This window comes from Aedes albopictus, chromosome 3 (assembly GCF_035046485.1).
Source record: "Aedes albopictus strain Foshan chromosome 3, AalbF5, whole genome shotgun sequence".
Classification (NCBI taxonomy): domain Eukaryota; kingdom Metazoa; phylum Arthropoda; class Insecta; order Diptera; family Culicidae; genus Aedes; species Aedes albopictus.
The window spans coordinates 308,954,584-308,968,602 of NC_085138.1; the positions used below are offsets into that span (position 1 = coordinate 308,954,584).

General features: G+C 36.6%; 1 protein-coding gene across 2 annotated transcripts in view; it reads left to right on the forward strand.

Annotated features, from left to right (window-relative positions):
* LOC134284128 (uncharacterized) overlaps positions 1-14,019 on the forward strand; it is a 237,322-nt gene that overhangs the window by 62,283 nt on the left and 161,020 nt on the right. The window lies entirely within an intron of this gene.

Genomic DNA, 14,019 nt, shown 5'->3' on the forward strand with positions numbered 1-14,019 from the left:
AAGTTCTTTCATTGAATTCTTCTGGAATTCTATCAAAGATATCTTTTTGGAATTGCTCTGGTAATTCTTGATTAGGGTCTAAGGCAAATTTTTGAAAGGACAACCCAGGCTTCTGTCTCAAAATCTTCTAAAAATTCAAGCAGTCAAGAATTTCTTTAAAAAAAAAATTCAGAAATTTCATCAAGGATATTTCCAATGGTTCCTTGAGCAACGAATTTTACCCGGAACCCCTTCATTCAAGGATTACTCTAAGAATTTTTCGAAGTTTCCTTTAGAAGCTTGTTTTTTTATTACGACCCTTTAATAAGTAAAGATCATTTGCGTCGGTCTCTAGAAGTGCTTTTTAAAACTCCTGTAGGAATCAATCTGAAAATTGCTCCCGGAATTTTTCCAGCAATCCCGTTATTCAGGAATTCTTTAAAAGGGGTCATCTTGTCTTTTCCAGGATTGTTCCAGAAAATTTTCGAAGAAGGGTTTTTGAATTTCACCCAAGAATTCTAAAGATTTCTCCAGATTTATTTTTGAATGAGTCGTTCAGCATTTTTTGCTAGAATTATTCCAACGATTCCTATAGGAGCTCTTTCAAAAATTCTTCTTAGAATTTCTAGAAATTAATCGAATGATTCCTTCAGTGCTTGCCATGGATTTTTCCAATAATGTTTCCTTATATTTTCTAAATGGCTCCTCCAGGAGTTTTCTCAAAAGTTTTTTTTTTTTCAAGAATCCATCTTAGGACTTCAAGAATCCATCTTAGGACTCCTTTACCTAGGTTCTCTATATTTTTTAATGGTTGGGAAATCTTCTAAGTATTCCTTCTGAAAGCCTTCCAAGGTTTCCTCCGGAAGGTCTCTTCCAAAAATTCTTCCAAGAACTCTTTCAAGAATTCTTCCACGAACTATTAAAAAAAAACAGCTTCAGCCAAATCACGAAAAAAAATTATTTTTGACTAGATATTTTTCAATTTGAATGAGATTTTGTTCTTGTTAATTATTTTCTTCATCCAAATTTGAAAACGGCGTATGAAATATACTAAATTTTCTGCTTCAGAAAATTTTAACTCGAAAACGGTTTGTTGGATTGAAATGATGTCTTCGAAGATGTTTGAGGATAGTTAAAGGACTTTTAGAAGAAAAAAAATGCACTTAGAGTAATATTCATTGCGTATGTATCTGTGTTATATTATTCCAATTTCCCAAAAACCTTACTCTTCGTTTTTTTTTATTTTTCTGTAAAAAGCTGACTTCAAGCCTCAAAATTTGCCAAGTAGCTCAGGATTGTGAAATGCTTCTTACTATTTTTTTCGAATTTTGATTTTTCAACAAGCAAAAGCAAACAAAATTTGTATCCGCTCTTTCAAAAAGTCAGGTGAATAATATTGCAAAACAAATAACTTGGATAACACTCTCAAATAGAAGCTCATACATGAGCAAAATTTCATTTGCATTGAAAAGGTCGCGTCTATGCGATTTGTGTGTGGAGCTACAAATGCTCTACCTCCAGCTGGAAATGCTCTATTTTTTCTTTTACGAATTTGAAAGAGTTAACATAAAAACTCCATTAACATTTTTCTTGAAGGTTTATTTAAAAAAAATCAAGGATTTTCCAGGTATTCTTCCATGGACACCTTTAAAGAATCCTTCAAAAATTTCTCCAAAAATTATTACAAATTTCTCCACGTAGACTTCTAATGATTCCTTCAGGATCCTCTTCATGAAATTCATAAGAAATACCCTCAAGGACTATTCTCTGAATTTTTCACAGATTTCTATAGAGGTTCTTTTAAAAACTCTCTTAGGAATTAATGCAAAAATTGAACCAGTAATTTCCCCGAAGGAGTGCTCCAGGAATTTCTCCAATAATTTTGGAAGTTTATCCGAGAAGTTTTTCATAAAATCTTCGCAAAAGTTCCAAGAATTGTAAATGATTCCTCCACATATTTATTCAAGGACTCCTCCAGGAAGTCTAGCTAAATTTATTCTAACGTTTTCTATGGAAACTCATATAGAGCAGGGTTGCAAAATCTCATGAAATATCATGAAAAAATAGCATGATATTTTTAAGTTCTATTATTTCCTGTGAATGTAAGCCTTCAATTATACAGGCTAGTTATGGAAAAATATCGAGTTCGTCGATAGATATTTCTTGCTCTGAAATTGACAAATCAGCAAACGACATTTTTTGACATTTTACAAGCCTGATCCAGAGATTCTACTAGAAAATTAAGGGAATTATTCCAATGAATCCTTCAATAATTTTGCCGTGGATTTTGCCCAAATATTCTCTAAATGATTCCTTTAGGAATTTTCTCATAGTTTTTTTTTAAGAATCCTTTCAAGGATTTCTCCCGGAATTTTCCGAAGTAGCTCTATTATAATTTACTGCTAGAGTTTTTGCATGTGGTTCATCTGGGAAATCTTCTAATGATTTCTTCTGAAAGTCTTTCAATGATTCCCCTAGAAGGTCTCTTTCAGAAATGTTTTCAAGAATTATTACAAGGATTCTACTTCAAAAGTATTCTTGCGTTCTTTCCACAGTAACAATAGATATAAATGTTGATCTCTTTGACTCACGAACAAAAATGGGTTATTTCAAGAATTCCACGAAGGATTATTCCAGGAGCCCCTCTATGGATTCTTCTACAAATTCTTCGTCAAACTGCCACAGCAATTCTTCCAATTGATTTCTACAAAAAACTCTGTCTAAGGATCCTCAAGACATTATCTAAAAAAATCATCAAGAATGTTTTCAAGAATATCCCAAACGAATTCCCTAGAAATACCTCCAAAGATTTTCCAATAATAATTTCCGAGGATTCAGGAATTTGTACAAATAATGCCCTAGAAATTCCACTAAAGATTTCCTACAGATTTTTTTCCAAAAATTTCTAAAAAAACTAATTAATAGAACTTTGAAATACCTAAAAAAAATGACCGCATGGATTATGGACAGTCCCTAAGACGCAGAAAACCCTTTCTAGAACCAGTGCGATGTTTGAAGACCACTGCTCTACTTGTCATACCATAGTTTGAAGATCGAAGGCAAAAAAACTTCATACACACTCATCCCGTTTTCCCTTCCGAAAAAGACGCATGTAATCCAACAGAACGGAGACATGATTCGGAAGATTTCCAACCGGAAAAGGGAAAAAGGGATTCTATAGAATGTGTAAGAAGTATGTAGTATGTAGTGCATCCCTTTTTGGTGGACGTTGGCGCACAATGGACGCCGTAGAAGTTTTCTCGTCACGGTTCGATTGCAAGCGGCGTCGACGTCGGTCGCCGCCGTTGCTGATGACGAAAACCACCACAACGACGACGGCTCGACGTTGACTTTGTAACGGTGCGTGGGTGCGCTGTGATTCCTGGCATGGCTGACGATTACGTTACTCTTTATATTTGAAAGCTTTTGGGATCTTGGCCATCCGGGCGTTGTCATCAGCATCACTGGATGGTGGCGGTGGTTAACCCTCTATCAATCCTTTTTTTAATGTCAATGTAAAATGTTGGGTCTCCAATACACCTTATGGATAAGGCTTTCAATCGCCAATCTAGAGACGACGGGTTCGATTCCCGTTCAGTCTAAAACTTTTGTTGTTGTTGTTTCTGGATATAGTGTCATTGTGCTTGTCAAACAATATACAAATTTATGTAATGGCTGGCAAAGAAAGCCCTTCAATTAATAAGTGTGGATATTTAAAAGGCAACTAAGTTTAAGATAGGCGAGACAAGTTCCACTGGGAAAGTAGAGCCAAGAAGAAGTAGATGAAGATATTTTAGTAAACGATGGAAAACGATGAAAATAAAGTTTTTTTTTGCGGAAGACTTCCAAAAGGGATGCCAAAATTAATAAAGAAGTGCACTTAAATAGAACCTGGATAAAACAATATTTAGATTAGTTGGGGGAGGGTAAACTGCTCCAGAACAGCACGAGCGTGCAACAGAGTATGTGTAAAGCTCGCTACCGCTATACACTCATTGCACAATTATGGGTCACGCACAATTATTAGTCACTTTCCACTTTAATAGATAAATACTAATTAATTGCAAGCTTTTGTTAGCTATTATTATTTTTCGCACATAAGTTGATTTGTTTTGTGTCACTATACGTATCGCACACGGGCTTATACATCAAAACATACATATTTTCAGTAATTTTTTGTTCGGCGCAAAACTAGCTGTCAAAGTAACGCTTCGATTGTGAATATCGGACAGTGCGTGCGCTGCTTTCGTAAGCTCTGTAAAAGCGAGCTTCAGTGATTTTCATGTGCGAAATGGTATCGTCACCAGAACAAAGGTATAATTAACGTTCTAAATGTAGAAATTCATGTGACTGCAGCCAATTAAAGCTTATTTCTGGCAAAATTTAAGTGACTCATTATTGTGCCAAGGAACACCGAAAATCACACAATTATGGGTCACTTTTTGTGCAGCATAATATTGACAGTTCTGCGTACATGGGCATTGCATACTTTTAGGCGTTTATCGGTGGTTGTGTTGGAGATTTTGACCCAATTTTGAAAAATTGATTCCAAATCGTGAAAACACGCTTCGTTAAGAGGTTTGAGACCAGTATTAGATTCTACTATAGTTGATCTATCGAGAATAAGTGATCATTCATTGAAAAAATAGACAAAACATTATTTTTGAGCCGATTTCTCTCAAGTGACCCATTATAGGCAACAAATTGACCCATAATTGTTACACAGCCAATTTTGACCCATTATTGTGGTTTTAATTATTCACCAACATTTTAGTAATTTTCACCATCTAAAGTGAATTTTACAAGCAGATTTTTATTTAAAACAATAAAAAGGGGTTTCAATGATGAGAATATAAAATAAAAATAATGGAAGTGTTATTTTTGTATGAAAAACGATTCATATTATGAAATGGTTGTTCCTTGAGTGACCCATAATTGTGCAATGAGTGTAGTTACAATACAACACAGTCAGTCGGTAATGAAATTTAAATGCCATGCTTTGTGCAAACGTGACGTATACGAATACGTGTGTAGAGATAATAGGGGTGCTCAGTTTTACAGTTTCTGACAGAATGATCTTTATTTCCGTTATTTCAAAAGTCATGGCCTGCTTACAATCATCTAAGTCTGTTAAGTCCGTCCGAGTACAGTAATATTATATATTTACTACAATTCGGCCATCCTGATCTCCGCGATGTCCTCATCGATACCATTTTGGTCTACGTCACTGTGCACCCATTTTCTCATATTTTGCGGAGAACAAACCGATTCAAAAGGAACACTTGAAACTTGCAGTCCATCTATATCGGATACAACATATCTTTTATTTGGCAAAACTTTTTTAATAGTATATGGTCCTTTGAACTTTGGAGATAATTTATGAGACTCAATTGTTTTTAATACTATAAAATCGCCTATCTTATAATCAGGACATTTTAATCTTTTCTTGTCCGTGATGCTCTTATTATAATTTTGAACTTCTAAATTCTTTCGACGAGCATTTTCACGAATGCATTGTATATTTTGAGCAGGAATAGCAGGTTGATTGTTTTGAATAAAACTTTCAATGTTATGTTTTTCTATGTCTGAAGATTTTTGCTGAACTCCGAAAAGCAAAACACTAGGATAGTTATTAATCGACCTATGGTAAGTGTTATTGAATACATACTCAATCTTTGGTAACAGTTTATCCCATTTCAACGAATTTTCACTACACATTTTTGCAAGCATTGGGGTGAGAGTTTTGTTGATACGTTCAACTTGTCCATTTGCCTCTGGTGTTCTTACAGCAGTTTTAATATGTTCTATGTTATTCTTCTTTATAAATTCATCGAATTTTTCTGATGTAAAACACGTGCCTCTATCAGAAATAATCTTATTCGGTTTACTATAATATTGTATATAACTATCAAGATGATTGATAACCTCTTCTGAACCTGTAGATCTAGTAGCATAAAATTTTGTATATTTTGTAAAAGCATCAACTATGACCAAAATGAATTTAGATTTATTCGACGATGCTAGCTTTATTGGCCCATAGTGGTCTATGTGTAATGTATCAAATGGTTGACTTCCCTTATCAACTATTTTAAGAAATCCCTCTTTTTTATTAGTTGGACTGTAAAAAATACAAGTAAGGCAATTTTTTATATAGCTTTTGACAATCTTTTTCATACTCCTAAACCAATACATTTTTTTAATTTCATGAATTGTTTTATCAATTCCTATATGCCCACAGTTATCATGATATAATCGTATAACGTTGTCTATCATAGACTTCGGAACGACTAATAAATTTTTATTCTGTTCTTTTCTGAATAACACACCATTAATTAGACTAAAATTTGGAAAACTCGATCTCTCTAATAGTTGTTTTATGTTCAAAATCTTACCATCTTGTTCTTGTGCAACTACTATATTATGTTCTATATCCGAAGTATCAAGCAATCCTATAGTTTCAACTTCATGATTATCAATTTCAACAGATTCTTTTATTTTTGAAACAATATTTGATTCATGTTTGGATTTTGAACTCATATCTATCCTACTTAGAGCATCAACATGTCGCATTTTACTTTCTTCCCTATACTCCAAATCAAAATTGTAATTTTCCAAAAACATTGCCCATCTACTAATTTTAGGATTAATATCTTTTTTAGACAATGTTTTGACAAGAGCACTACAATCAGTGAAAATTTTGAAATGAGAACCGGCCAAATGAACATGAAATCTTTTTATAGCGTGAACTACAGCTAGTGTTTCTAACTCAAAACTATGGAGCTTTGCTTCAAATTCATCTGTTTTTTACTGAAAAAACTAATGGGATGAAAGTTACAATCAGCTTGTTTTTGAAGTAACATTGCTCCAAAACCATATGAGCTGGCATCGCAATGTAGCTGAGTTTCAGCATGGGGGTCAAAAATAGCCAAAATTGGGGAAGTTATTAGTTTTTGTTTTAGAAGAAGAAAAGATTCCTTTTGTTCCCTTTCAAAAATGAATACTGCATCTTTTTTAATTAAATTATAAAGCGGTCTAGCTAATATTGCAAAATTCTTAATGAACTTTCGAAAATAACTAGTTAATCCAAGAAAACGCTGCACATCTTTACAATTTTTTGGTTCGGGAAAATTAGAAATACTCTCTATATGAGTTTTGTTTGGTTTACGACCTTGTTCGTTCACAGTATACCCAAATTTAACTCTAACAAGTTTTTGCTTAAAATGGTCAAGACTTCCTGCAAGATTTCCAAATGCTCTTCAAAACTTTCACTTATTATAAGAATATCGTCAATATAAATACAAACTTTACCCTCATCAATCAAATGTTTAAAAATTTTGTTCACAAAACGTTGAAAAACTGCCGGTGCATTGCATAAACCAAATGGAACTCTAACATATTCATACTGTCCTCGATGAGTTACAAAAGAAGTATATTTTGTTGAATTTTCTGATATTCTAATTTGATGAAATCCTGATTTAAGATCCAAAATTGAAAATATTTTTTTATTTCTAAGATTATCAAACAACTCATCGATTACCGGTAATGGATAGTTATCTCGTACTGTATTCTTGTTCAGTTTTCTATAGTCAACACACATTCTAAAGTCATTGCCTTTTTTAGGAATTAGAACAATAGGACTCGCAAATGGGGAATCACTTTCTCTTATTACTCCTGCTTTTTAAAGTTCATCAATTTTAGCATCTACTTTTTTCTTTTGATCATATGATAGCCTTCTTGGTTTATAATGGAATGGTTCGCCTTTTTTTTAACGAAATTATCATTTCATAATTTATCTCTGGGTTCGAAGGTTTTTCATAAAACAAATAATACTTTTTGAAAATTTCTAAAAATTTTGCCATTTGATCCGAAGATATGTTATCTGTATTCTCTTTGATTTGGTTTAAAAGATCCGAACTAATATGAAAAAGCGTTTTGGACTTTACCTTGTTAATTGATGGATTGCTAAGCTTCAAATTTTCATTTACCGGACAAATCTTAATACTTCGTTCAATTACTGTTCGAATCCCGGGGCGCATAATGACGTCTCTTCCTATAATGGCATCGAATAGACCCAATGTTGAGTCTGGTACAACATAAAATTCAATGCTGAAACGGAGATTTTGAATTAATATAATATTATTGCATGTTCCTAAAATTTTTAGCCTCTTCCCACCGATACCCTGATATTTTTTACAATTAATGTGTTCATCAATATCTTTTTTTTTTTTCTACTAAACCTCGGCGTATCAATGAGATTGGGCTACCTGTGTCGAAAAGTCCTTTGAAATTACAATTATTATTCAAAAATTTAAAGTCAATGAGTCCGTCTTTTCCTTCTAACTTTTCTAATGGTCTGTTGGTCAAAATACTGTCTTTTGTCGATACTATGTTTACTACAGTTTCCTTGATAGTTTCATTGTTTGAATATTTCATCGGTCTGGTCTGATGTTTTCTATTTTCATATCTTCGATTAAAACAGTCAACTGCTTTGTGTCCTTCTTGATTGCATCCATAACATATTATTGAACTTCTCCTGGAACATTGAACAGCGGAACGCCTGATCAGTCGAAATGCTTGAAGAACATCCGCCATCGTTTTGAAGTTTTGCATCCGGGCCTGATTTCTGATAACGTCATCTGCAATCCCTTCCACCACATACTCGACCAACTCCATTTCTGATATCTTCAGTTTTTGCGCAACGAGTTTCTTGAGAAAACAATATTCTTCAAAAGGTTGACGACCATTCCACTTGATATTTTCCAAGGTTTTCCACAATTCAATCTTGTTTTCTGCTACTCCGAACATCTCACGAATTTCTCCAAGTATTTCTTGATAACTTTTCAAAACGAACTCCGAACAGGTAGACATCCATAATCTTGCTTTCCCATCAAATTGCTTCATCAAAAGTAACTTCATAATATCGTCGCTCACATTCAAAACACGCTTCGTGAATTCAACAGTGTTGATGAAATGATCCACGTCTTCGTTACTGCTTCCACTGAATGTCGGTAGAAGTGTTGAAATTTCATTGAGCCGAATACTTGAACCACCTTTGATCGATTCTTGACAATATCGCTCCGCACTTCCACTGGTTACTGGAACACTCGGAAAGACATCCACACCATTTGCATGAACTGATGGTTGGTTTGACGAACTGGAGCAATATACATCGGAGACTTTTGACCTGGGACTCGCTGCAGCATTCATTGTGCCAATTGCATCGATACCCGCAGCTCTTGATATTTCATTGAAGAAAACGCCATCCATAACGACCTTGCTCTGAAACATTTGATCACCGGGCCTCTCCTTTGGAAAAAAAATCGCTTATTCCGGAACGTATCCCACTTCTGAGTTTGTAGAGATAATAGGGGTGCTCAGTTTTACAGTTTCTGACAGAATGATCTTTATTTCCGTTATTTCAAAAGTCATGGCCTGCTTACAATCATCTAAGTCTGTTAAGTCCGTCCGAGTACAGTAATATTATATATTTACTACAACGTGATTAGCTGACACGGCCGGCAGAGCGGAGCACCATCGCCGGCCGTCCCATCACGCCGTCGTAGCTCAGGAATCGTTGTTGCATGTGTCCCGAACGTTTAGGAAAGTTCTTTTTCCTTACCCTCTCTCTGGAAGAAGCGAATGCGAGTTAAGCTTTGATAGCACCATTTTGGGTCGTAATATTTTCATGCTCTGTAAATTACTTGAGTTTTGGCCAGTCGAGTGGTTTGGCCATAGTGCGTTTTGCAGCATGTTGCGATCGAAATCGGCATAAATTTATTTTCTACTGGTGAATCCTTATAAAATACTAGCTGTCCCCGGCAAACTTTGTCTTGCCTACTGCGTTTTTTGACGTTTCAAGTTTCTAGCCAAGCGCCCAGGTCCCCATTCAAAATGTATGAAAACCCGATTTTCAAAAACTCTCATAAACCTTACTTGGGTGAAAACTAACAGAACAAAACTTAGACGACCCAAATCGGACCATCGGTTCGCAAGTTATGCGCGGTCCCACGTATGCCACTGCATTTTTATATATAGATAGATATAGATGAAGATAAAAGTTATAAAATTCATAGATTTTGATTTAAAGCTTAAAATTAATTTTCCTTGAAAAATCAGCTCCCCTTTTGGTCAAGGTGCTTCTAATTTAGCCACTCCCATAAGAAATACACGCGATTGGCTAAAATAGAAACCGAAATAAGGAATACGGTCAAAACTGACACTGTGCTCCTATTTTGACCAGTGCTTATTTTAATAAAAAAAAAATAATATTTTTGTTCGTTTTCTGCATTTTTTGTACAAAATATATTTCTGTTTATTTTTTGAAAAATAATTTCGCTTTGACTGGTCAAAGCCGGTGCACGCATCCTAGGTGGAGTAAAATGTATATCAGTGGAAAAATGTCTAAATTTGATTTTGTTTTTATCAGCACTTTTCAAAACTTTTGTCTAGAACATAATCAACAAACAAATATTTTTCCGAATCCTAAGCAAATTTGACATTTCGTTGCTAAGATCCGCAGTTAACAAACGGCAATACCGGTTCATGGCAAAAGTAAAAAAAAAACATTGCAACGGTAAAACATATGTCCACAACGTGTCATATCGTTTGGTAGTGTTTGTCCCTTGGAGACAGTGAATAAGAAAGGCCACAGCACGTCTGGATGACCGCTGCCTAGTTTACTGCGTGTCCGGATGACCAACCACACCGTAGTCCACAGCGCGTCCGAATGACCGTGCTCTTGTTCGTTAGCTTGTCTGTAAGACACTCTTACTGTTCATCATGTTCTTTGTTACATGGGACAATGTCCACAAATGTTGTAAAATGCCGAAAGTGTGTCCAGATGACCGCATCCAAGCCCACTAGCGTATCCATATGATCGCATTGTATTCCATAAGTGTGTCGGCAAGACACTCTGTACCAGGAATCTGACTGGCTGAACGCCGAAGCGCTGCTATCAAGTAAAGTATCTAGCTTGGCTGGTAAGTACCAAGTCATTGCGAGTAAACATCTGGCTTTGGAAGGTTTCCAAAATATGTAGTAGTCTGAGCCTTCATAAGTCTAACGTGAAACTGCCACATGATGTTGAAATGATCATCAACTATACGGAGACTACTCAGGAAGAGCACTCCAATGAGAGCAGTGTGACACACTGAATGGCACTCTGAGATCCGCTCAGAAGCCAGTCAAGTCACAACCGAGAGTTTTTGGAACTCTTCCTATCTTCCAGTCTAGGCTGCCAAGCAGTCATTGCTGCAACATCCGATGACTAATCAAAGACCGATCAGAGAAAGGTCATCTGTTCGAGAGAACCACGTCACAGCAACCAATCGTAATATCCGAAACCATTGTTAGTTGAAGTCCGCTCAGGAAAAGCTCTCTGGCTCATCAAGACGTATCATAGTACGACTGTCCGAGGTCAATTGCGAAGTGTTGGCCGTGGGCACCATCCGAAGTCCACTCGGAAGAAGCACTCCCAACAATTAAGTGTAGAATAGCGTAGAATCACCCATTCTACGAGATACGAAAATCTAACCAGCGCGAACTATTCAAGTCGAGTAGAATTACGCAAATAGCAACGGCATAGTAAGGAGCAGTGCTGCGCAATTTCAGGATGGTTAATGCCTAACAACATTGGCTGTACACTCTGTGCAGTGAAGGTCAAACAATTAAAACCGATCATCAAAACAGTATCAACAACATTCCATAGCAGTGATAATCTCTTCTTCTTCATACATACACGATGAAACACAAAGCTCTGGCTGCTTGATTTTTTGCACTGTCCACGCCTCATATTCATACGGCGTATTTTATCTGTGTATGTAGTGTCGGGCACTAATACTTACCCAACTGACACCTTGGCTGACCCTCTTTCGGGCCAAACTTAGGGACAGTCATCTAGCAGTGAGTGTCATAATTTCTGCGTTTTAGTGATGGTACCCAAGCAGCACACAAGTCACAAAGGAGTGCTTTTGGTTGGACAAGAGCCAATTTAGTCGGGGCCCGTGGCGTAGTTGGTCACACGTTCGCTTCATATGCGGATGGTCATGGGTTTGATTCTCAACCCTGGCACTTGCAATTTTTCGTCAGTTGCTTTTTCCCCGAGAGCAACTGACAGTGACCCTCTTCTGAGCCCCATGGCTCAAACGGACCCGGATACCTGGACATCGGCGAACTGCTACTCATAATGGACCCCCAATCGGACTGGAAACGAACAACGGCCATCCATCATCATCCTTGTGCTCATCATTCTACTAGGTATAAAGTAGAAAAAGTGAAAGCAGCAGAAAGGCAACCAGTTCGATAAAGTAGAATAGAATCTAGGCGCTGTACAAAATGTAAGTGACCCGGTCAATTGAAATTGCTCACGTAGTGCCCCAGTGGACAATAGAGCTGTAAATTAGGTTAAGTGATTAAGAATAAAAAAAAGAGTCAATTTCAAGTTAGAATTACATAAATGTAGCTACTGTACAACCAAAAACCTGCGCTGTCGACACTCCTTTGTGACTTTGTGACTTAGCGACATTGAGACGGTCGACTGGAAGAAACAAGGAAATGTAAATGTCGTCGCATTTTTGTGTTTTTGCCTGGAAAGGCATGTTCAGCCAAAAAACGAATTTCCGAAAAAAGACTCGGAGGATCACGTCGCATATACCAATCAACTCAGCTCGACGAATTGAGATGATGTCTGTATGTGTATATGTATGTGTGTGTGTATGTATGTCTGTGCGCAAAATAAGTTCACTCACTTTTAAGGCACTTCCCATTGGTCGATTTTTCGGATTATACAGAATTTTACCGCATTGTTTGCTATTAAAAATGGTCCGGATCGGTCAAGGCGTTCCGGAATTATGGCCATTTCAGTGATCCGGACAAGCACCGGTAAAACTGGCCGTATATAAAACTGAACCTAGCCCCATATCAAACATCGGCGATTTTTGTAACCTTTAGCATGGTTGAAGAATTTTGTGCGAAAATCAACACTGGAGACCAAAAGTTCCACGATATTGGCCCAAAATTCAAGATGGCAGTCAAATGTTCATGGTGGCTCCAAATTTAAGATGGCGGCTGTTTAATAGAGAGTTAGGCTTTTAAAGCATGCAATATGGGTATATTTGATGTGAGGAACATACCTGGACTCCAAAAATGGCGACTAGAATATCCAAGATGGCGGTCTAAAATCCAGGATGGCGGCTTCAAATTCAATATGACGTTTAATGGATTTTTAGGTCCTAAAACAATACAATATTGGTATACTTAGTATGGGGAAGATGTCTGGATTCCAAAAATGGCGACTAGAATATCCTAGATGGTGGTCAAAAGTCCAAGATGACGGCTCCAAATTCAAGATGGCGTGGGGGGTGTGGGGAAGATGTCCAGAGTCCAAAAATGGCGACCAGAATATACAAGATGGTGGCTCCAAATTCAAGGCGGCCGCTGTATAATAGAGTTTTAGGCTCTTTAACCATACAATACGAGCATATTTGATATGATGTGACCAGGATATCCAAGATGGCGACCTAAAATCAAAGATGGCGGTTCCAATTTCAAGATGACGGCTGTTTAGTGGAGTTTTAGTCTCTAATATCATGCAATATATTTGGTATGGGGAAGATGTCCGGAGTCCAAAAATGGCGTCCAGAATATTCAAGATGGCGTTCTATAATTTAAGATGGTGGCTCGTAATTCAAGATCGCTACTGTTTAATGGAGTTCTAGTGCCTAAAACAATGCAATATTTGTATATTTGGTATGGGGAAGACGTCTGGATTCCAAAAATGACGACTAGAATATCCAAGATGGCGGTCAAAAATCCAATATGGCGGCTCCAAATTCAAGATGGTGGCTGTTTAATGAAGGTTCAGGCTCTAAAGCCATTCAATATGAATATATTTTTCATAGGGAAGATGCCTGGACTCCAAAAATGTCTTTGTCTACTGGAAATCCTAAGGTTATGTAATTAAACTCATCATAAATCCTCTATCAGCCTTATCGTGAATTTTCCTAGTCTTCTCGTTGAAGATCACAAAAATAATCTCCTTAT